The 25,702-nt window shown below is 36.6% G+C and overlaps 1 non-coding gene across 1 annotated transcript; it reads right to left on the bottom strand.

Annotated features, from left to right (window-relative positions):
* Nucleotides 1-1,253: 1,253 nt before the first annotated feature.
* On the bottom strand, nt 1,254-1,359 carry LOC113926052. The gene has a single exon (XR_003521137.1). It is a non-coding gene; the product is annotated as a U6 spliceosomal RNA (small nuclear RNA).
* Between the last annotated feature and the right edge of the window lie 24,343 nt (nt 1,360-25,702).

The following is a 25,702-nucleotide window of genomic DNA, read 5'->3' as shown; positions in this document are numbered from 1 at the left end:
CCTACACACTTGCAATGCTGGGCAGTGGATGCTTTCATGAGAACTGCTGCAGCCGAAACAAGACGTAGGCACCATCACTGCCACTGTCCAGCTGGAATTACCCTACCTCCTCTAGATGGGTCTCACTACAGATATTTTCTTCAGTAAGTACTGAAACCTATCAAGGGCTTCTGATAACATCTCCTGAGACATCTATTTAAATGCATGAGAAACCTCATTGAGGAGACCAAGGAAGATTTTTCCCTATTTTTCATCTTCTGCTGGCACCCAGCATCTTAATTACAAATACTAATTTTGTAGCAAGCCAAAAAATTCATCTTGCTTGGCACGGGGGACAGCTTTTTGGCCAGTCTTAGGTAGACAATTAATAGTATCATACTCAATAGATATTCATGTGCTTTTTTTTCAGAATTATTTTTCAATTGGTAAGGCATTTGGATTTTGGGATCCTATAACTCTCTGACCAACTGTTAGCCAACAATTCTATAACAGATGTCTTTAGGTCACTAATCTTAAATAAAGCAATTATCCAATGTTTATTCTAATACTTCCATAGTCATTTAACGTTTTGATGTCATTTGCCTTGTGAATAGCCAACATTCATTTCATGTAGAGACAGTACAGTAACCCTAGCCATGAATTCCCCTTTGATACAGTCTACTATCCACAGATCATTTAGCTTTCATCATTTAAAAGCTATTTGGACTCAATTCATAAGGTCTTCTGAAAAAGATCCTCAAAGTAGGTGAGGTAACTGATTTTTACTAGACTACTCTTGTGATAATGTACTAGGACCTTGGAGAGGATAAAAATAGCCTTATCGATGTCACTATTACTATAGTTCATGTTGGATTCCCACGTGATATAGCATTCATATGACCCATTCTTATATTGTTACAATATCACATTTTTAAAATTGAAGTATGATTAGCATACAGTTAGTTATACTAATTATATGAATTTCAGGTATACAATATAATTATTTAACAATTCTATACATTACTTAGTGCTCATCTGGATAAGTGTACTCTTAATCCCCTTTAAAAAATATGGAATCCTGGGACGCCTGGGTGGCTCAGTTGGTTAAACGTCTGCCTTCAGCTCAGGTCATGATCCCAGGGTCCTGGGATTGAGTCCCACATCGGGCTCCCTGCTCAGCTGGGAGACTGCTTCTCCCTCTCCCTCTGCCTTCCACTCCCCCTGCTTGTGCTCTCTCTCTCTCTCTCTCTCTGTCAAATAAATAAAATCTTTAAAAAAATATGGAATACTTCATGAATTTCATGTCCTTCTTGCACAGGGGCCATGTTAATCTTCCCTGTATTGTTCCAAATTTAGTTTATGTGCTGCTGAAGTGAGCACTGCAATCTCACAATTTAATCAAAGAATTTCAATTTCTCCCTAATGTACCCTAGATTGGAAAAGCACCAGTACTCAAACAACAAAGACCCACTTTTATTATTTAATGCATTTATTTCATAGACATTATTGATCACCAACTGTACGAGGGGAAAGGCTATTGTCTTATAACCTTAAGTGATAGGAAGGGCAGATAGTAATCAGAAAAAAGTCTCAGAAATTTTCCTTTCTTCTACCCTTTTTATTCTCTAATTGATAGAGGCTTATCAGTCAGAGAATAGACTTTAGCACTTCAAAGTTTAGTTTGCCATTAAGAGACTAAATCTCTATATATTTCTATCACTATGGCCCTTCTCTGGTTCTGAGAGGCCTTTTCTTAGTTCCAAGCAATTCTCCCCTGGTGGTAGTAGTTACCTCATGGTGGTAGCAGAGATGCAAGAATGCCACTGGGACCTTGGTTTTTCAAGGACTGAGGATATGTAAACTCTACTTAGGGAAGGAATGCTGAGTAGCCACAAACCCCAAAGCTTTTAACGTGGAAGTCATGATTTCAACATGCTGTCATGACCACATTGATGTCCATAACCAAGGTATGAGCTGAGATTCCAGAAATGTCTTTGTAATCTTCTCCTTTTGTCCCTATTTTAAACCTTGAATACTACTTCCCTATCTTGCTTCTCCCAAATTTTAGTTACTGCCACCAAAAATTAGGGTGATGGGGTGGTCACTCAACATTCTCAGTTCATCTATGTCTACACAGAAGACTTACTTAGCTTCATCTAGCATCTGTTCTCGTATTTCCTAAGTGAACTTAATCTTCTAGAATTTGCTCCATTAATCCTCTCTCCACTGTCTTCAGAAATAGCTTTTTCAGCATCAGCACATAAGAGATTTCTGTTTTCTCCTGTCCTTTGGTGGATTTAACATACATATCTCTTCTTTTCCATTCATTTCCTTTCCCTTTCCTTTCCTTTCCTCTCTTCTCCATATTCCAAATATCTCTTCAATAGTCTTTAATAGTAAGGCCACAGTCTCAGAGATATTCATAATCTTTGGTCATTGAACAACCTCCAGAGGAGAAACTTGTCAACAGATTTTCATAAGTCTCTTTCTCTTTTAGCTCATTATTTCAGCTATCTTTCCCTAGGATTATGTAGCCTCCTACAGAAAGATGTAGTCCTGTGACTACAACCATGGTTTTTGATATATCAGAGAGTCTGTCATGAACATTAAGACCTATCCCATCACTGGTCCTGAACTATAGCCCAAATTTCAAAGAAGTCTGCCTGGAAAACTAAGAAAAACTGGAGCTTCTATGTACTGAAAAATTCCCTCCTTTTCATTTGTTTTTAAACTTTGGCAACTGTAAGTACTGACTTAGAGATTAGTTCCTAAGGGATCCTCTTCCTTTGCCACCTTGGACAGTTCCCACAAACCCTAGGTGTCCCTCTCTCTCAGAAGCTATGTATTCATCTAAAGGCTCTGATACAGGAAGAGAAGTGGTTTAACAACTGCTCCATAATCTCTAGGTGGTCCTGTTGATACCAGCAGACATAGGAAGGGCCAATATGAACTCTTCAGTTTGTTAGTTCATATAACCCTTTAGTTCACAATTTAGCAGCCATGGGAAGGATGTCCCCACAAATTCTATCTAGGGATAGTGATGTCTGAGATGGGGAAATGTGTGATTCCTCTCTCCTTCTTTATGCCTGAGGCATCACAGGTGCCTGAAATACACAATGTTTAAAGCCCTAAATGCAAGTGTCAAGGCTATCATAGGCTAGGTGGGCTTTTGGCATGTAAGATGTTATTAAGTTATGAAGTCTATTATTCTCTAGAAATGACTCATTAATTTACATTCCTACTCACCCCTAAACCATTTTCAGATGTTAGTTTCCAGGCATGTAAGAAGTTGTCCCAGTTATCCGGATGGAGAATAACACTGACAAGAGATAACCTGCTGTGGTTACATGTTTTATGCTTGCCTTGTGTGTTGCCTTTCTATTACCTCCCTGTGCCTCAATGACTAGGCCAACACTCTACCCTGTGTGAGGAGTTAAAGAGCATGAGAGACTTTTCCTCCTGATTTATCAACAGTGCAGCCTTGTTCATTTCTTTTTTTGTCCTCTTCTTATCACAGAAAGACTTGCCAGGGGAGTTGCTCCACTCAGCTGTAAGCCTGGACAAGACCTTATCTTGCTATAGCCCTCGTTGGTTGATTGATGATTGTTTTGCTTATGCCACAGTTGGCCACCAAAACAGGGACTTGCATTAGCCTTCTTTCTGTATGGATGGACACATTTAGGGGGAGACTTTCCAAGACCTACTTAACATCCATCTTCAGAGCAGATGCCTTTCCCCAGAGTGCCACAACAGATGTGATTTAAATCTCAAATTTTACACTAAAACATTTGTTTCATGTTCAGCAATGAGATGATTTTGCTTCAATTTTTTACTTAAATATTTATTTGTTACTGGTCAACTCATCAAACACTGGGGCTTATGGAAAACCCCTGATACTTCATGACACAGGTAAGAATGAGCTGTCTGTTGATTTAGCAATATGAGATGTTGGAGTGCAAAATAGGAGATTCCCAATAAAAACAATATTAATGCCCAGCTGTGCATTTCCGTTTCTGAGATCAGTCATCTCTGAGTTGGGTTTCGCCAACCTGGTTGCCTTAATCATGTTGATACTTGTGATACAAATCTTAGTATTTAATGTTTTGGTAAATACCAAAATTGTGAATTGGCTCCAAAATGATTCAAGCATGCTTATGAATCATAGAAATCTCAAATAGTATGATTGGATATGGGCTAATATTTGGATTTACTAACATATTACAGGTGTATATACTGGAGAAATGGGTAGAAGATAGAAATGAGAGAGTAAATGTAATAAAACATATCCTTATAGTTTTTTGATTTATTATTGTGATTGAATAAAAAAATATAATTCTATATTTACATAATGCTATAATACATCTATCATTTCTCCAAAAGCAGGGATTATAAAGAGACCTCTCACTTGTACTTTTCTTCATCATTTGATAGCCATGCTCACTAAAGCTGGAGTTACTGGCCTCTGGCAATTGCTGCTGACACTTAATAAATTAGTCTTAACTATCCTTATGCTGCTAGGACACATGATACTGGTTTATAGCTGAAAAAAATAACAGGATATGGTGTAACATGACGCACTAAATCCTCTGCTGAATCAGGCTTTTGTTTTTCTCAACTATCTTCCTCTTTCATCTGGCAGTTGATCTAATTATATCTTACCTCTATTCATGAAACCTAAAGGTCTAACTAGGTCAACACTAGAAAGACTGTGACTGTTGCCATTCCTGTTGCCACTTACTTCTTCCTCTAAACAAGCACTTTAACAGGTAAGAAAGGCCTTACTTACCTGAATATTTGTTACAGATAAGCCCCCAATTCTTGGCTCTCCTGATCCTTTTTTTTTTTTCTCTTTCTTTCATTATTTCACCACTAGCCAGCCCCACTCTATCAGGTAATAATAAACAACAGCTAATATTTAATGAAAACTACTTTGTGCAAAGTACATTTTATGAATTATCTGAATTTAATCCTGCCAACAACAAACTCTTTTAACCCATTTTTAGATAGGAATATGGAAGTTTAGGGAGGTTCAGTGGCTTGGCTAAAATCACATGGGAATGTGGTGGAAGTGGAGCTCAAAATCAGGCCTTGTGACAGCAGAGCCCATTCAGGTAACTGACACCTGATAGTCTTCCTTGCCTCTCTCCCAAGGTCCATTTTACATATGCACAACTTTACCTGCTGAGGATGGGATTTGACTTTTTACAATGACAGGGCAGGTGTGTCAAAGTGTCAGCACTTTCCATGCTCTTGCCACTTGCCATCATCCCCATCCATTTGTTCATATCTGTCTCATCAGCTTTTCTCTATGACATTTATGTCATCAATATGACATTGATGAATACATCAACCATTTATTGAGCTTCTACTAAATACCAGGCAATGCTCCCAGCACTGAAGATATAGCAATAAACCAATTAATGTTTCTCTCTCAAGGAATTGGGGGTGACATTTGATGAATAAGGAAAAAATAAGGAAAAACATTGTGTGTGTATGTGTATTATAAAGTGTGTTCTAAGGAGGACTCTAATGCAATGATATTTGAGCAAAAGCATTGATGAATACATCAACCATTTATTGAGCTTCTACTAAATACCAGGCAATGCTCCCAGCACTGAAGATATAGCAATAAACCAATTAATGTTTCTCTCTCAAGGAATTGGGGGTGACATTTGATGAATAAGGAAAAAATAAGGAAAAACATTGTGTGTGTATGTGTATTATAAAGTGTGTTCTAAGGAGGACTCTAATGCAATGATATTTGAGCAAAAGCCTGAAATAAGTGGACAAACTTAAAGGCTTTAGGAAAAAAAAGTATTCCGGGCATAAAGAACAGCAGGTGCTAAGATCCCAAGGTAGGAGTTTGCTTTGTATATTTAAAAACAAGTGTATCTGAGCATTATTACTAAGAAGTAGTTAGAGGTGGTAAGATTGGAAGATTTGTGACTTGTAGGGTATAATGAGAACTTTGGATTTTCTCTGAGTGAATGACAAAGCCATTTGGAAGATTTTCAACAGAAGAGTGAAATAACCTCTCTCACTTTTTAAAAGTATACCATGCACTATGTGAAAAATAGAACACAGGGAAGTGAAGAAAGATGAAAAGAGATCAGTGTGAAATCTTTTACAACAATTCAGTTGCAAGATGATAATGCCTTCATTTATAGTGGGATCCTTATAGCTGGTGAGAAGTTTTTGAGTTGGGGGTATCTTTGAGAGGTAGAGCTAATGGGACTTGAGGATGAATTGGATTCAAGGCATGATATGCATGATGTATTAAGAATGGCTCTGAGATTAGCATGAGCAAAGTGGAAGCATGAAGTTGCCATCATTGAGACAGGGAAACTCAAGAAGATTAGATGGGGGATGATTTGAGATTTAAAGTTGTATTTGGGTCATGTAATGTTAGAAATTCCTATTCATTCAAGTAAAAAATTTAAAGTATTACACAGCTGGATATAGGATGTGTAGTAGAACAAGGGATTTGGTTTGAATTATGTAAAGTTGGGAGTGATTATCACATGGATGGTATTTACAATCAGAGAATTGGATTAAATCACTTATGGAAGTGACTACAGAATAAAGAAGAGAAGCCTCCTCTTAATAGTTCCTTATCCTAGTTGCACATCAGAATTCCCATGGGACCTTAAAATATATATACATATCAAAGTTCCACCACAGGCTCATCGAATCAAAATCTTTGAGAGCAGAACCCAAGAATCTATATTGTCAATATCCCCAGGTGATTGATTATGTAGAAATTGACATGTGTTTGGGAATCAGTATTATAAGCCATTCTGTTTGTGTTATAATAGGAATTAATTTTTAATGCTGTGAAGACATGTCTCTCCATGTCCACTGTCATCTACTTAAATCCAAGCTATGGTTTTCCCTTACCCTAAGTGTTCTACTCACATCCATCCTTACCCCTATGTTTGCACAATTAGCGCAATAATTTTTTCAAAGAATAAATCTTCAGTGCATCTCATTGTTCTCAAGGGCAACAATCCTTAATGTGGTCCGCAAAATCATGCCTGGTATTGGCCATCTGTCTAACCACCTCATCAGGCATCAGCCACCTCCTTGCTCTCTGCACTACAATCAGACACTGGTCTTGCTTCAGGCCCAAGTATACATCTATTTCCTCTTGTCCCCCGGTTTTGCATTTGCTCTATCTTCTGATGATTTTATCCTCCCTTCTTTCACCTAATTAACTCTTACTTGTCTTTTGACTTTGACTCAATCATCATTTCTTCAGAGAAGGCTTCTCTGACTTTTCTGACTAAACCAAATTCCTTACTTCCCCTGGTACCAGGTTATGAAATAAATTTAGGAAGTTATGATTAGGGTTTTTAAAAAAAGGAAATAGAATAGAATGGAATAGAAAAATGTTGGAGTGGGTTGCACATAATAAAGATAAGTATTATCTCATAAACTTTTGTTTCTATATGTATTAATAGGTTGATGTACTCTCCCGGTAATACTTTTATAGTTACAATTTTTTTGTGCAATTACTAGCTTGTTGTTTGACATTCTCATTAGGTTGAAAGTCCAATGTGATCAAAGGACTGTGTCTGTCTCCATTTTATCCATAGTCCCTGATCAAATGAATAGCCTTATCTAAGCACTCAAAGTATATTTATGGGAAGGAGGGAGGAAATAAGACAGGTGCGGGAATTTGTATTTAGGGCAGGGTAAGCCTGTACCATCACACTTTATAGTGTGGTCATGCTAGCTCTGCCAAAGCCAGTTCTGTGGTTTCATTGACCTCATACTTGAAAACAATAAGGCTTCCCATAATGTTTATTTATCTTAATAATGTTTAAATAAGCAATGAAATGCCTTCATTTACAAGTGTTAAGTGAAATGATAAACTCAGGAAATCTTGCTGTGGGTTGCCTTATTTCTTAAGAGGAGCTTTAGAAATCCAAGCCTGCCTGAGAACAACAGTAGGGAAATCTATTTTTTTTTCTTTCTGAAAATTTATGGACAATTTAGAGATGGTATCACAACTAATGAATTAGTGTCTCATCCCTGCTTGAGAGCACTTTTTATTTCCTTAAGAGATGACTGTTTCCTTCTTGAATGTCTGATTCACTGTCCTTATGGCACACACAGTACCTTCTTATATAGTAGGCTTTTCTTAAATTATATCACTGCATCATTTTAACATATAAACCCTGTTTTTCAGTCTCTGGTTTTACCAAAAATTTCATGTGCATAACTTGTCATCCAAGTATATTCTAATTTTTTTGGTGACTATGAGGTTATAAACTGTGTTATACTTTTACAGTGATGGAATCTTGACCTCTTCTTAAAAATTTTTTTAAAGATTTTATTTATTTATTTGAGAGAGAGAGAGAGAGAGCACAAGCAGGGGGAGCTGCAGAGGGAGATGGAGAAGCAGGCTTCCCATGGAGCAGGGAGCCCAATGCAGGGCTCCATCCCAGGATCCATGTGGGGCTTGATCCCAGGACCTCGGGATCACAACCTGAGCTGAAGGCAGATACTTAACCAACTGAGCCACCCAGGTGCCTCTTAAAAAATAATTTAAAACTGTGGCTCAGACATAAAGTGAGAAAGTGCCAAATGAGTTATTTTACTCATTATTGAGAAAACTAAAGGGATGATGAACACTGGTTCAAAGAAAGAGAGGAGAGATGTATTTAACCAGTAGGAAAAGAGAATGTTGGGACTAAATTACAAAACTAGATAAAAACTGATTAGTGTTCCACAGGGTAATAAAATTGTAATACTTGATGTTATTTTTTCTATTGGGCAAAAATAATTTGTATCACTCATGAACAAAAACAATTGGCACTTATCAATCTTCTACAAATTAACATCTAACTTTGCAGAGGATGGACACAATTACAGTAAATAGAAAATCAAGTAACATTACACCCACTATTATGTAATTTACAATCCCCATCATTATGTTGTATCCCTGAAACAAATATAATGTTCTTTGTCAATTATATCTCAATAAAAAATACAGCAACAACAACAACAAACTACATTACCTAGAGAGAGAGATTTAATTTACATGGGCTTGACAGAAAATACTCTAGTATGGCTCTGAAAATTATGCAGTAATCTTTCCAAATTTCAAATTTTTTTTTCTTAACACTATAAATTAACAAAGATGTCTAAGCACATGGGTTGGAATGGAGAAGGTAAAGAAGGGCTAGTTTCAACTTCTAGGAATAGAGGAATTTGTGTGTCACAAGACAGGGCAAGTTGGAAAGAGAGTAGTCAGTTCTGTTTCCATCTAGTGGCCTAACCAAACTGAAAATAGAGTTTAGCAGTGGACCAATTGATGTGGGAAAGACTAAGAGCAGAGCCCTTCTGGGAGACTGACTAAAACTGTGTGCCTAGCCTGTTGAGGTGGTCTGTTACTGGGAGATCACTAAAGACCTTTAACCCATAAGCACACACTGTAAGAAGAAGCAGCTACCTGACAAATCAATTTATGCTAATGATGTTTGCCCTTGGATTTGTCATTCATTTTTCAGCAACTTGCCAAAATGAAGGTGATGAATCAATAACAGGTTGATGGGAAAAAATCTTCATAGCCAGGCTGAGGGGTAGAAACCCCAGTAAATTGTAAGTTGCATAACCAGGATAACTATCCGTTGCATCCATAGACCAATCTCTGCTCTTCACATGCATGATTTTCTAGTTCAGAAGCTTTGCAACCTGTTTCTTTCTAGCTGCAAAACAAGTTTTATTCTCACTCTATTTGTGGCAGTATCTATATATTCTCTTGGTACTTTCTGCCCCTTCATTCTTAATAAAGCCTTGCTTAACTTTCTTGTGAGGCTGGGAATTTCCTCAGGGACTTCTAAGAATAGAAGAGACATGACCGTATGTGTTATTGTTGACCATTATGGCAACCATCACCATATTTTAATTGCAAAAATCACCTCTACAATCTCTATTCTCAAAAATGCAAAATAAGTGTTCAGGTCATAACCATACCTAATATTACATTAAATATATTTGAGGCTGGGAATTCAAATAAAGATCCTTACTGCCTCTTTGGAGATATGGTACATATAGAACTGATTCTTCTGTGTAGCAAGCTGATAGTCCCTTCCAGAGAAATTCCCAGAGGAATGGCCCTGAAATTGTGGGAAATACATATTTCTGTTAACTTTGTTTTAAAAAATAACTCCGTGCTTTTTTGAAGCAGCAGAAAACTATAAAGTGGAAAATAAAGGAACATACAAAAATGAGAGTTTCAATAGCATGTCTGGCATCCTGAAGAACAAAGATCTTTTCTTACTGTCTGGTGCACTCTTCATGGTTTTCCTCAGTTTTTCATAGTCATTTTTTTCCATTTTAATCATGTAACAAAACTGTCTTGACTTCATATATATATAAACATCTAGGGATTTCCAGAGAAGATCTCTTCTTTCTATGTACCTATAAAAACAGAATTCTCTACCTTAATGGTAATAGAATATATGAAGAGGTGACATAGCCAAAAGCATCAAAAATGAACTTTAAAGAATATCAACTCTTTGCCTCTATTGAGTAATCATAGATTTGAAATGGCTTCTCCAAGAATAATATTTTCCAGATCTCTATTCTGGGAATTACCATAAAAGAAGGAATTATCACTTAAGGATTACCCCTTTCCTGTAACTTCAGTCCATATAAAATATAATGCAAAGCCACACCTGTGTATTCTATCTGCTTAACTTCTTGTTCCACCCAGGGAGGGCAATGACTGGGTAAAGTGTGTTTGCCTTTTGAATGTTGTTGTTTTGCTTCTGACACTAGAGAGGGTGGTAGGTAATTGGCCATACGTTCCTAGGGTGAAACACTGGGGCACCACAGTGAAACCAAAAGACTATAGTGACCACAGAAGTTAACAGGCAAGGCTGGTTCATGATCAAGGAGTGAGGGAGGGGACTTTTCTTCCTCCTCACCTAACTATCAACTCCAAGTCTCTCCCTTTCTCCCCTGACATTTCCTCACCATCAAAATATTGTTTTTTTCTCAGATAAAAGATCTGATCTCAGTTATGCACATCTTACTATAAGTTTTTATGTCTGGCTGGGAGATAGAGCCATTGTTTTTGGCGTTTCAGTCCAAGTGCCTAATGAAGAGTAAAGGTCAGTTATCCCCACAAAAAAATTTCAGGCATAAGAGTGTACATGGGGAATGTGAGGGAGAGAAGAGGTATTTTGCACTCAGAGCCTGAAATTGGGGTAATCCTGCCCATTGAAAATTAGCAGTGCCTGTGCTCTGAAAGAACCTAGCTTATTCTGAGTCAGATGTTTTGAAACTTCAACTGTAGTGCTTTGTCTTAGTCACTTTTCTGTATTATTCTCAGATATACCAGTATCATTATACTTAGTTTAATTAATTGCATCATTATTTTTGTGATTAATTTATGTTTCTAGCTTCCAAATGACACATTTATTTGCCATTTACAGAAAAAAGCATAAAATCACTTAAATTATAAGTCCTCATTTTTCTTGATCACAACAAACAGGCTTCTTCATTCTCCTCTCTCAGCTCTGCAGTAGGATTACTTAACCATTATTCTTTCCCATTGTTACCACTTCAAAATAATTATTTTTTATCCTATTGTCTGGGAAACTCTGTCTTTCTATGATGCTACATTCTTAAACTTCTTTTAGACCTCTTGCTTTCCCATGAGAGCCAGTATCACTAGTTGGCTACATCATTTATGTGGTGCTTGTTTTGTTTCCCTTAAAGACCTATTTTTCTTTTTATTTCTTATTCTTTTAATGTCTTCTTTACTGTAAGCTTCTTGTGGGAAAAAAAAACATATTTCATCTCTGTATTCTAAGTAATTTGCATAGTGAATTTTTAAATTGTAGTTGCCCAGTATATTATTGCTGTATTTGAATTGAAGAGTAATGAGAGGTTGCAAGTCTTATAAGACTTGTATCCAAAATATATGAAGAACTCTTAAAACTCATCCATAAAAAAACAAGCATCCCTTGTTTTCTTATTGCCCAAGAAAAAAAAAATGGGCAAAAACTCAGAAGAGACTCTATTATAGAAGATATACAGATGGCAAATAATCACATGAAAAGATGTTCAATACAATTTGTCATTAAGGAATCACAAATTGAAACAACAATGAGATGCCACTCTAAACCTATCAGAATGGCTAAAACCCAAAACAGAGACAACACCAAAACCCTAGCAAGCATATGATGTGAAACGATAGAAACTCTCATTGAGTTTTCCAGACTGGTACGTGGTCTTGAAATGATACAAATAACATTATGAATATCCCATAAGATAGTGCACAGAAAGAACTAAGCCCAATTGATGAGGGAGCAGAAGGCAAGCTGAGGACAAAGCACAAGCTGACACTCCACAAGCCTGCCCTGCCATGGAATATGTGTGACATTCCTCAGGCACGCCTGGCTGCCCTACAGCTAAGGGAAGGAAAAACAAATGGTTAACTTATAGAGATTACAGTCCTGCAAGACAAGAGTCTCCCTCAGTTTACAAATGTATTAGTAATTTACAAGAAAAAAAGCATTCTTTCTATTCAATAACCAAACTTCCAGAAGGAAATGTAGAAAAAGTAAATGTCCTTTAACTTGTAGCCCATTGACAAATACTTGAGGCAGGCAGAGTATAAAGTTCCTCCAAGAAGCTCCCAACCGTCTTCATGTTAATGCTTTACTAGAGGGAAAAACAACTTGACAATGGCGAGGCCTCCAGTATCTTGTAGGTCCTCTTTAGCATCTGAGAGTTCTTTAGAAAAACCTGCCTTTTCCCTTACCTCCCCCAACTCCAAGTATGTAATCAATTGCTCCTCACAACCACAGTGCAGCTCTTTCTGCCCAGGGGTCCTGCCCCCATGTTTTAATAAAACCACCATTTTGCACAAAGATGTCTTAAGAATTCTTTCTTGACCATTGGCTCCAGACCTCACCCCACCGAAGCTCGCCTGTATTCCAAAACTACATCACTATTGCGCAGAGTTGGCCCACCGTAACACCTCAGTAAGAATGGAGTCATGGGTGTCTTTTTTATTTTCCCAGTGCTACAAGTTTCCTGCTTAACATTTCAAATTCTGTTGTTATTCTGACCAAAAAAAAAAAAAAAACACGTTTAGGCTCCAATGACAAGAAGACTGACTCTGCTTCTTCTACAGTGTGATCATCCACTTGATTCCCACATGCTATTGCCAGGTAAGCGCTGAAATATGCATAGAAAGAGTTGTGCTCTGGTGAAATTTGTAAGAAAGAAATGGTCTAAAAAATGTGAATTTGATACAACAATCTTAGAGAAGATTTCTGTTTAACTGTTCTATTGTTTATATTCATTGAAGGTAAATTTTTATGTTCTCTATCAATTACCTTGAATAATTAGATTAGGTTGAAAAATATTAATGATCTGAATATAAACTGAAGAACGTAGACTATCTTATGTATATAAAGTTTCTCTCCATGTCTTTAATCATAGTTTAATGAAAATTTAGTAGTTTAATGGAATAAGAACAGAAGTGCATATAAGTCAGAGAAAAGAATGTATGAAATTTAATACTCAGATTTAAAGAAAATGTGTAAATTGGCCCCCTAATGGCCAATTGGAAATCCTGTGAACAAAAGGTCATTTGGGTGCCAGAAAAAAACCTTCTGACCATTAAGCACATAAAATTTCTGGTGATATTACAAGTTAATTACTTAGAGACTTTTCAAAAAGGGGTCTGAAAATTTTAGGGAAGGAATGAGTTATCCAAATCAGTATGAGTATAATGCCTAATGTAGGACAAGATGTTAGGATTCGAAGCTGATGGCCGGGAAAGACCTCTTGAGACGTCTTTGGTGCAAAAAGGTGGTTTTATTAAAGCACAGGGGCAGGACCCGTGGGCAGGAAGCGCTGCACTGGGGTCATGAGGAGTGGCCCATTATATACTTGCCTGCCTCCCTGCAAGTTGGGAGGGGGTTAGGGATAGCATAAGTCTCTAAGGAATTTTGGAAGCAAAGTTTCCAGGACCTTGAGGGGGCTAGCTATTGTTGGGAAGGGGTCATTTATTACCGTCTAATAAAAACTTAGTCATGAGACCCTTCAGATGTATATTGGTGAGCTATATGCTTGGGGGATGATTGCCAACCATATCTTGGGGTTTTAGAGATAAAGGAAATTTCTAAAGGAATTTTTATGTGTTAAAGTAAGCAAGCATACAGGATCCTGGGCCGGGGCAGGGGCGGTGAGGAGTGGTGCTAGTTGGGCTAGGATTGCCTTTTGCCCTTAGCAAAGTATTAACATCTAAGCAGTTGAGTCCCTAGAGGAATGTCACTCTGTTTCAAGGACTTGTCAATGGGTTGTAGATAGTAATTTAACAATTTTTCTTCTGCCTTTGTTTCCCACATCAACGCCCATCAACTTCATGGTAAATGAAAACACACATGGCAATGCAGATAATGTGCTAATGCTATATTTCTTGTTTATATAATTACTTCTAATCTATAAAACAAATTATTAATTGTAAAATTACAAAATGACAATTCCTTTATAAAACTATTCATATGTATGTTGTTGAAGTGGGAAGTTAGAGATAAGCAAGGGGAGAAGACTTGCTGATCTACATGGTAATGGATTAGAATTTATTTCTTTTAAGATTTTATTCGTTTATTTGAAAGAGAGACAGAGCATGAGTGGGGTATGGGGCAGAGGGAGAAGCAGACTCCCCAGCGAGCAGGGAGCCCGCCGTGGGGCTCGATCCCAGGACCCTGGAATCATGACCTGAGGCGAAGGCAGACGCTCAACCGACTGAACCACCCCAGGGGGGCCCGTGGATTAGAATTTAAAACATCAGTATGAACTCATGTTTAGCTTAATATAGATATAGATGGTTACATACAGAGTTATTTACAGATACATTTATGTACTTTGGTTAGTATTCACACATATATTTTCCTGCTTTGTCAGGTGAATGGGTCAATAAGCAACAATCCCCCAAGAACAATGAGCATACCTAGTGCTCAGATTTTAGTTTCTAATACCATTCTTCAAAAAAAGAAGAACCAGGAATCCTTGGGTAAATGGCAATTCTAAGATTGGAGCACAACATATATTATATGATTCTGGAGCATCTTGTAGTTCCAGAAAACAAGAAAGTCTTAAAAGGAAACACACGATGATGGGGTATAACAAAGTGACACAGAAGCCAATGAAAGAGTTTCCAATGTCCAAAGCTGGAACAATTTGAGCAACAAACTAAAGCAATATTGGAATTATAAATCAAAGTAGAAAGTAAATATTCATGAGTTCATACTGTTATAAATAAATGATTTAATAAATAAATAAGAGACACTAAACAAATCTCCCCTACAGAAGAATTCCAAATAATTTATGTAGATAATCTGTCTTCAAGGAGGTTCAGCATAAGTATGGGCTGTACATACTGACTTCCTTCCACAGAGTATAGTATACAAAGGACAAAAATCAATATCACCTAAAAAAAAAAAAAAAAAATCAATATCACCAGAGTAGAGAACCTGACAAAGACTACTTCAGCCAGATGACCAAGGTTAACATCAACAGGGATGTCATGTTGATATGATAAAGTTGATATGATACTTTTGAGATAATGTGATGAGAATGACATATTACTTTTGTGGGCTTCCTCCCCAAAACCAGTAATTCCACTATAATCACGGAAAAAGCATCAGACAAATTATAGTTGAGAGAGATATTCTACAAAATGTCTGACCAGTACTTCTCAAAACTGACAAGGTCATCAAAAACAAGGGAAGTCTGAGAAACTGTCACAACCAAGAGTTGTCTTAGGAAACTTGACAACTAAATGTAATGTGGTAATCTAGATAGGATCCTGGAACAGGGAAAGTTGAAAAGGATAAGAACAAGTAAGGAATAGAATAGGAAAAGCGAATTGAATCTCAAGATAATCCAAAATTTGTATGGCAAGTAATGCTATTATTATATCATACTTTTTTTTTTCAGTAAACCATACTTTCATAGACTAGGTAAACATTGTTTAATGGTTTATAAATTTTACAATCAACAAGTCCAGATGGCTTAATTATGATCATAGAATAGAATGTGACAGAAAAAATTAAGGAGACTAGATTATCAGCTCTTATAGAAGTACGTCAGGAGAAACTCAATTAAAATGTATAAATTAAAAAATTTTGATTCAAGCACATTATTTAGAGATATGCTATTATCTACCAGGACAAAATTTGTTTTGTTAAAGGAGACAGTTTTCCAACACTTTATCTTTGAAAGAAGGAAGTTTTTTTAAAATACTTTGTCCTGATGTTTAATTTTTTGAATTAATATATTTCAAAGAAAAGAGAAATTAATATTTCATTTGAAATAGATTTTATGCTGTGGTCTTTTAAATAATTTGCCAAACCAAATTTACTTACAGCACAATTTCATTTGACACCATACACACTCACGTCATAAGTTTTGTAAAGTGTATTACCAGGGAGAATATGGCAACTCAGTATTTTGATTTCATAGAATAAAATCCTTTTGTATAATTCAAGTGAAAATTCCAGAATGAGGGGTGCGTGGGTGGCTGAGTCACTAAGTATCTGCCTTCGGCTCAGGTCATGATCCCAGGATCCTGGGATCGAGCCCCGCATCGAGCTCCCTGCTCCGCGGGAAGCCTGCTTCTCCCTCTCCCACTCCCCCTGCTTGTGTTCCCTCTCTCGCTGTGTCTCTCTCTGTCAAATAAATAAATAAAATCTTTAAAGAAATGAAAATTCCAGAATGAGAGAGATAAATTCGAGTAGGAAAGTCTCTCAGTCTGTTCTTTTTTTGGTGAAATTCTCTGGAATGACTTGTTATTCCAATGTCTCTGCTTTGATTTAGAAGTCTACAATCCCAGAGTTAGAAAGGGACTAGGCTTATTCAAAGGATTTGAAAGGCCATACTACTTTAATTTATTAATTATTAATTATTAATTATTAATTATTAATTAATTATTAATTAATTTAATTTATTTGTTCTGAACCCTGATGATCTGAAGTTATTTTGAGCTGATTATCTTAAGCTATTAGGGATATATGACACACAAACAGTAGAGATACCTGAAATGAATATTTAAAATATAAGAATACTATTTTGGGACTTCTGAGTGGATTTTTGGGTTGGAAGAACTTTACAGGAATTACAAAGACGAGGATTTTATTCCCATAAAACTGCAAATGGCTTGGTAGATTTCTTGCTTTTCTCTCACACGTAAGCATTCAGAGTCATGCTTTTTAAGAAGTCAATGTAGAAGTGACATTACCAAAATAACAGGCTAGGAGACCCCAGCTTCAGTCTCCCCACAAAGATCAACAACTAGATGACAAGTCACAAACCAAACACTTCTGGGAGAGCTCTGTAGTCCTCATAGGAAATTTCAGCAGAACAAAAAATCTGAGAATACCACACACAGCACAGAAGGAAGCCCGTTTCATTTTGCCTGCATTATCCCACCCCTCACGTCAGCATTGCTCAGTGCCAACAGGGAACTCTCAGAAAAATTCCCCTTACCAGGAAAGTAAGAACACAGTGAATGAACAACTGCTCTAGCCTTGCAGAGCACTGCACAAAGGATTCACTTCAGTTTCTTCCAACCCAAACCAGCAAAACTGAGACATGTAGAGATGGCAAAGAACAAGGAAGAAAAGCAAGGTCCACCAGTAGCCACACAGAGACAGCAGTCACAGTTCACAGTGACTTGCTCAGCAGACAAATACAGCATTTTTGCCACTGTAAAAAAAAAAAATGACCAGCATTCCTGCCATAGACTACTCCCTGCAGATTTCACTAGCTCTCACCCCCTAGGCATTCACATTCACTAATGTCAATCACCTACATTCCTCCCTGATTTCTCCCCAGCTGCCCCACTAGAGCCAGGAACCACCCTGGCAGCCAGTGCAGGCCTCTGCAGCTGTAGAATGCAAGACACCAGCTGAGACCCCTCTGACTGACTCCCACCACTGTGCACCTTCTCACCAGCTGTGTACTTGTGCACTGCTGGCCTGACATCTGTCATCAAACTCCACTGCCATGTGCATGGTTAGGGAGAGACTGTACCATCATGGGAGAACACACCAATGGTCAGGGCCCTGAGTTGCTTGTGGGCTTGGATCAGGGCCTGTCTTTTATCACTGCATATGATCATACACAGTGATCAAGCAAGATTTTTCCCTGGGATGCAAGAATGGTTCAACAGACTCAAGTCAACAAATTACACTATACTATTTTAATAGAATGAAAGATAAAAATCATATGATCATCTCAGTAGAGGGATAAAACACATTGGACAAAATACAGCATCTTTCATGATAAAAAAAAACTCAACAAATTGAGTGTAGAAGGAAGATATCTCAACATGATAAAGGCCATATATGATAAGCCCTCAGCAAATATCATACTTAATGGTGAAAGGTTGAGAGCTCTTTTCCTAACATTAGGAACAAGACAAGGGTACCCACTCTCACCACTTTCATTCCTTCTATTCCACTGGAGGTCCTAGACAGAGTAGCCAGGCAAGAAAAAGAAATAAAAGACACCCAATCAGAAAGAAAGAAGTGAAAGTGTCTTTGTTTGTAGATGCTATGATCTCATATGAAGAAAATCCTAGACTCATGGGCACCGGGGTGGCTCAGTCAGTTAAGTGGCTACCTTCTGCTCAGGTCATGGTTCCGGGGTCCTGGGATCAAGCCCCATGTCAAGCTCCCTGCTTAGCGGGAAGTCTGCTTCTCTCTCTCCCTCTGCCCCTCCCTCTGTTTGTGTGCTCTCTCTCACTCTCTCTCTCTCTCCCTCTCTCTCAAATAAATAAAATAAAAAAAAAGAAAATCTTAGACTCCGCCAAAAAATTGTTAGTTGGAATAAACAAATTCAGTAAAGTTGTAGGATACAAAGTCAACATACAGAAATTAGTTGTGTTTCTATACACTAATAAAGAAACATCTAAATAAGAAAGAAAGAAAATAATCCTATTCACATCAGCATCAAAAAGAATAAAATACTTGGGAATAAATCTAACCAGGGAGGTGAAAGATCTGTACTGAAAATGCGGAGACTTGAATGAAAGAAATTAGAGAAGACACAAATAAATGGAAAGATATCTTGTGTTCATGGATTACAAGAATTAATATTGCTAAAATATCCATACTACCCAAAGCTATCCACAGAGTCAATGCAATCCTTATCAAAACTCCAATGGCATTTTTCATAGAAATAGAAAAAAAAATCTTAAAATTTTTATGGAGCCACAAAAGACCCTTAAGTAGTCACTGCAATCCTAGAAAGAACAAAACTGGAGGCAACACACCTTTTGATTTCAAACTATGCTACAAAACTATAGGAATTAAACAATATGGTAGTGGCATAAAATAGACCAGTAGAACACACAGATGGAATGAGAGCCCTCTCGGAATCTAGAAAAAAACCCTGCAAAGACAGTCACCTAATATTTGAAAAGGGAGCCAAGAATACTCCAAGGGGGAAAGGCTAGTCTATTCAATAAATGGTGTTGGGAAAACTGGAAAACCACAGGCAGAAGGATGAAATTGGACCCTATCTTATGCTGCTCACGAAAACTAACTCAAGATGGATTAAAGAGTTAAACATAAGAACTGAAACCATAAAACTTCTAGAAGAAAACAGAAAAAAGTTCCTTGACGTTTGTCTTGGCAATGATTTTTTCGGAGATGACACCAAAAGCAAAAGCAACAAAAGCAACAGTAAGTGGGATTACATCAAGATAAAAACTTCTGCACAGCAAAGGGAACAAACAAGAAAAGAAATAGGCAACCTACAGAATGGGAGAAAATATTTGCAAATCATGTATCTAATAACCGGTTAATATCCCCAAAATATATAAAGAACTCATATGACCCAATAACAAAATATAAATAAGCAATGTAATTAGAGTGGGCCAAGGACCTGAATAGACATTTTTGCGAAGAAGACATACAAATGACTAAAAAGTATTTAACATCATTAATTATCAAGGAGAAGTAAATCATAACCACAATGAAATATCACCTTACACCTGTTAGTATGGCTATCATTAAAAAGGGATAGTCTTCAACAAATGGTGTTGCACAGAAGCATGCAGAAGAATGAAATTGGACCACTTTCTTACACCAGACACAAAAAATAAATTCAAAATGGATGAAAGACATAAATGTGAGACAGGAAACTATCAAAATCCTAGAGAAGAACATAGGCAGCAACCTCTCTGAACTTGGTTGTAGCAACTTCTTACTAGACACATCTCCAGAGGCAAGGGAAACAAGGGCAAAAATGAACTATTGGGACTTCATCAAGATAAAAGCTTCTACACAGTGAAGGAAACAATCAACAAAACTAAAAGGCAATTTATGGAATGGGAAAAGATATTTGCAAATGACATATCTGATAAAGGTTAGTATCCAAAATCTATAAAGAACTTATCAAACTCAATACCCAAAAAATAAATAATCCAGTTAGGAAATGGGCAGAAGACATGAACAGACATTTTTCCAAAGAAGACATCCAGATGGCCAACAGACACATAAAAAGTTGTTCAGCATCACTCATCATCAGGGAAATACAAATCAAAACAACAATGAGATACCACCTCATACCTGTCAGAATGGCTAAAATTAACAAGACAGGAAACAACAAATGTTGGTGAGGATGCAGAGAAAGGGAAACCCTCTTGCATTGTTGGTGGGAATGCAAACTGGTGCAGCCACTCTGGAAAACAGTATGGAGGTTCCTCAAAAAGTTGAAAATAGAGCTACCCTACAACCCAGCAATTGCACCACTAGGTATTTACACAAAGGATACAAAAATACAGATTCAAAGGGGTACATACACCTTGATGTTTATAGCAGCATTATCTACAATAGCCAAATTATGGAGAGAGCCCAAATATCCATCGACTGATGAAGGGATAAAGATGTGAGATATATATATATGGCTGTATATATATATATATATATATATATATATATATATATATATATATATATACACACACACACACACACACACATAAATACACACACACACATATATATACACATACATATATATGCACATACATATAATGCAATATTACTCAGACAAAAAAGAATGAAATCTTGCCATTTGCAACGACATGGATGGAGCCAGAGTGTATTATGCTAAGCGAAATAAGTCAAACAGAGAAAGACAAATACCATATGATTTCACTAACATGTGGTATTTAAGAAATAAAACAGAAGAACATAGAGGGAAAAAAGAGAGGTAAACCATAAAACAGACTCTTAACTATAGAATTTAACTACAGAACTCTTAACTATATAAACTGAGCGTTGCTGGAAGGAAGTGGGTGGGGGATGGGCTAAATGGGGGATGGGGATTAAGGCAGGCACTTGTTGTGATGAGCACTGGGTGTTGTATGCAAGGATGAATCACTAAATTCTACACCTGAAATCAATTTTACCCTATATGTTAACTAACTAGAATTTAAATAAAAACTTGAAAAAGAAAAGGAAAAAATAGGTAACATGTTGCCAAGGTTGGAGAAATGGGAACTGTTTTGCTGTTTGTGGGAATGTAAATTATTGCAGCCACAGCGGAAAACAATATAAAATTTCCTCACAAAACTAAAAGTAGAACTGCCGTATGATCTAGTAATCTCATTTCTGGGTATATATCTAAAGGAAATGAGAACAAGATCTCAAAGAGATACTACTCTCTCATGTTCGTTGCAGGATTATTCACAATAGCCAAGATATGGAAACAACTGAAGTGTCTGTCGATGGATGAATAAATAAAGACGATGTGGCATATGCATATAATATGGAATATTAGTCAACCAAAGAAAGAAAGAAATCTTGCCATTTGCAACACCGTTGGATGGTACTTGAGAGCATTGTGCTAAGTGAAATAAGTCAGAGAGAGAAAGACAAATACTGTATGATCTCACTTGTATGTGGAATCTAAAAAAGCTGAACTTATAGAAACAGAAAGTAGAATGATGGTTATCAGGGGCTGCGAGTGGGGCAAACGAGAAGATGTTGGCCAAATGGTACAAATTTCTAGTCACAAGATGTATAATTTCTAGAGGTGTGATATAGATAGAGCATGGTGATTATAGTTATTTTTTTAAGGTTTTATTTATTTATTTGAGAGAGAGAGAGAATATAAGCAGGAGGAGGGGCAGAGGAAGAGGGACAAGCAGACTACCTGCTGAGTGGGGAGCCCGACATGGGGCTTCATCTCAGGACCCTGAGGTCATGACCTGAGCCAAAGTCAGATGCTTAATAGACTGAGCCACCCAGACACCCTGATTATAGCTATTAATACTGTATTATATTCTTGAAAATTGCTAAGAGAGTAGATCTAATAGAGTAAATACTCTGGTCAATCTTCTCACTACAAAAAAGAAATATTTATTATGTTGATGTGATGGACGTGTTAGCTAATGCTATGATGGTAATCATTTTGCAATGTAATCAGTGTATTAGATCAACACCTTTTACACCTTAATCTCACACTATATGTTGATTATATCTCAATAAAATTGGAAAAAAGTAAGAAAGTCAATGTACTAGAGTCCAGTGAGTTATGAACAGAAAATCAAATGATTTGGGTTTGAATAATCTCTGCCACTAACTTACATGTGTGACTTTGGACAAGTCATGTTACTAAGGGCTTCTTGACTTCAGCTCTTCCCCTTATTTCTACCTGGAATAAGATGAGTAACCTGGAGCTTACCATGGTTAAGTAATTTGCTCAAGGTTACCAAACTCTGGCATTGAGACAGGATTTAAATTCAGAGAGTGTAACTAATTCCAGGGACTGAGTTCCTAAGCAATAACCTTTAGAACACACATACATGGCCAACTGATTTTCTGCAAAGGTGCCAAGATATTTCATGGGGGGAAGATAGTCTTTTTAATAAATAATTCTAGCCAAGTAAATATTCACATGGAATAAAATGAATCTTGATCTTTGCTTCACATCAAACACAGAAATTAACTTAAAATGTATCATATACCTAAACATAGAAAACTATAATTATGAAATTTCTAGAAGAAAACAGAGAAATGTTTTGTGACCTTGGGGGGGGGGCAGGCAAAGGGTTTTTTTGCATGATAGTAAAAATACTAATCATAAATGAAAAAAATTGTAGAATTTGACTTCATTAAAATTAAAACCTGCTGCAACACTCTTTAGAAAATGAAAAGTAAAGTCACAAACAAGGAGAAAATATTTGTAACACACATATCTAACAAGATTCATAATCATTCATAAGCTATAACAACTCAACACAGCTCAATAATAAGGAAACAAACCATTTAAAATCCCAAAGTTTTAAATAGGTACCTTATTACAAAAAGTATGCAATTGGCCATTAAGCACATGAAAAGCTGCTCCAGATCATTCGGGGTTAGGTGGGTTGATAGCTTTGTCAAAACTCATCAGATGCTATACTTTAAAAGGATGCTTTTACTGTAGGTAAGATAAATCTGGATATGTTTGCTCTTCATATCCTTATTCAAGTGGAATGCCAAAATGGCAGCTCCTGGAATTTGTCACAGATGGGAAACACAATGTCATCTTCACCCCACAACTGTAGGTCTTGAATCTGGAGAAGCCCTGTATATCTTCCAGACTCCATCTGTGCCTCAGATTGGAATTTCAGTGGCTTTACAGACGTAGCCCTCCTGCAGGCGATGGCAAGGCATTCCTCAGTTGATTCATTCACTCAGTCACCCGTGAAATGGGTAATTTCTACCACTCTGCTTCATCATTTGCTCTTTCTGAGGCTCAGATGACACTAAACCCATCTGAAATTTTTATTCCAGCAAGTGTCAGGAAATGGTATGAAAAATTTCAAAGACGACTGCCACAGAGCCCTTTCTTCTGAAAAACATAATTTGAATAAAATAATTTTAAAAGGCTCTTAAACTTGTCATATTGTAAATAACACAATTTATAAGTGGGAGGCAAAAAAAAAACCCAAAAGATGAAGATTAATTTTAAAAAAGTACTTAGTGACTATACATCATCATTATTAAAGTACAATTTTATAAATTAAACTATGGAAAAATGAAAAAAAAAGTCATCTTTAATGACATTTTCCCCTTAAATTTAAGATATTTTTCAGAAGCAAAGGTTTTATTTGTTTTGGCTCAAATGAATTATTTACTTAAAATTAAGTATAACCAAAAAGTAAAAGTAGTATGCTTTTAATGTTTCTCTAGCAATTGAAAACAAATTGTCAAGCACTGTGGTATTACAATGATTTACCAGCATAGTTAACAAAATCAAGTACATCCAGCTTCTAGAGATTATATGTAAAATATATCCAACATACATTTTACATATTGGAAAATAATTCCTGGAAGCATTTCTTTGGATTACAAGGACTTCAAATAATACAAGTCAGATGTCATTTTTTATCTTTGCAAAATCATACATTTTCACTGAGATAGCCGCTGTAAGTAAAACTTTTAAAACAATCTTGAGATTTTTGCAAACAAGTAGAAACAGTGCCTTAAGTATTAATCCCAGAACAGCATCATGCATGTTCTCAGAATTTTTCCACTCTGCTCTGAACACCCTTGCACCAAGTGAGGGGTGAGACAGGGTAGTTTTAAGGCCCACAATGCAGACACCATGAGGGAACACAGGCTTGGCGACCTTTACAACATTTCACCAGAAGTTGTGTCAACATCAAAATGTTTTGACTTTTCCCTGCAGCACTGCCAAAGAAAATAATTTCCTTTTAAAGCCTCTAGCTTAGAATCTAGGCTATTGGAGGGCTTTATGTAAACCAGCCAAATTTTCTTTTTCAGAATGAAACCACAGAAGTAAATACAATTTGAGATTACTAATCCCCATAACAAGGAAGAAGGAAGTTTGTCAAACAAAAACTCGAAGGGATTTTTTTTGATTAAAGAAATACTTAAATCCCCTTCTTTTTCCCATTTCAAGAAAAAAATTCCACATATATTACTTTTAACAGTCAATTATAAAACCTTTAAAACAAAAAGTATAATTCATAATGTACATAACACTTACCTATCTAGGTACTTCTGAGATTAAGCAGTATTAACATTTTATTATACTTACTTTTTTAATGAAAAAATAATATAGATACTAAAGCCCTATTGATCATTCCTTTTCTCCCTTCACTGCCCAAATCCTAGAATGATAGTGTCACTCTCATAATGTTTTCACCCTTTACTGAGCATACGCATTTCTATAAATAATAAGCACAAGACCACTATGTGGTAGTTTAACATTTGCATGAATGGTATTATACTGAAGGTACTTTTTTTTTTAATCCAAAAGAGCGTTTTGAAGTCTTACTCATGTTAATCTAATGAGGCTGAGCAGTTTCATGTTAACTCTGTATCATGGCACAGTTTACCAATTCAACACTGAGGGATAGTCATTTCCACATCTTGCTATTACCAAGAGCATGTCATGAGCATCTTTATACATCACTTCTCATGTACCTGACTGAGAATTTCTCTAGGACAGACACTTAGAAGGGATAAAGGGCAGGGTTAAGATGTACAGATTTTCAGCTGTAGCCGGGCATTGCCAAGCTGCTTATGAGCATTTATGTGTCCTCCAGCCATGTCCAAGTTCCCATTTCCCCATATTCTCACCAGAAGTCAGTGTCATCAGATTCACCGATTGTTGGATATGAAATACTGTTTCATTGTGGTTTAAATTTCATTTTTTTGATAAC

The sequence above is a fragment of the Zalophus californianus genome, chromosome 2, assembly GCF_009762305.2.
Source record: "Zalophus californianus isolate mZalCal1 chromosome 2, mZalCal1.pri.v2, whole genome shotgun sequence".
Classification (NCBI taxonomy): Eukaryota; Metazoa; Chordata; class Mammalia; order Carnivora; family Otariidae; genus Zalophus; species Zalophus californianus.
The sequence above is the reverse complement of the archived record's forward strand: the minus strand, read 5'-3'. Positions and strand labels throughout refer to the sequence as shown.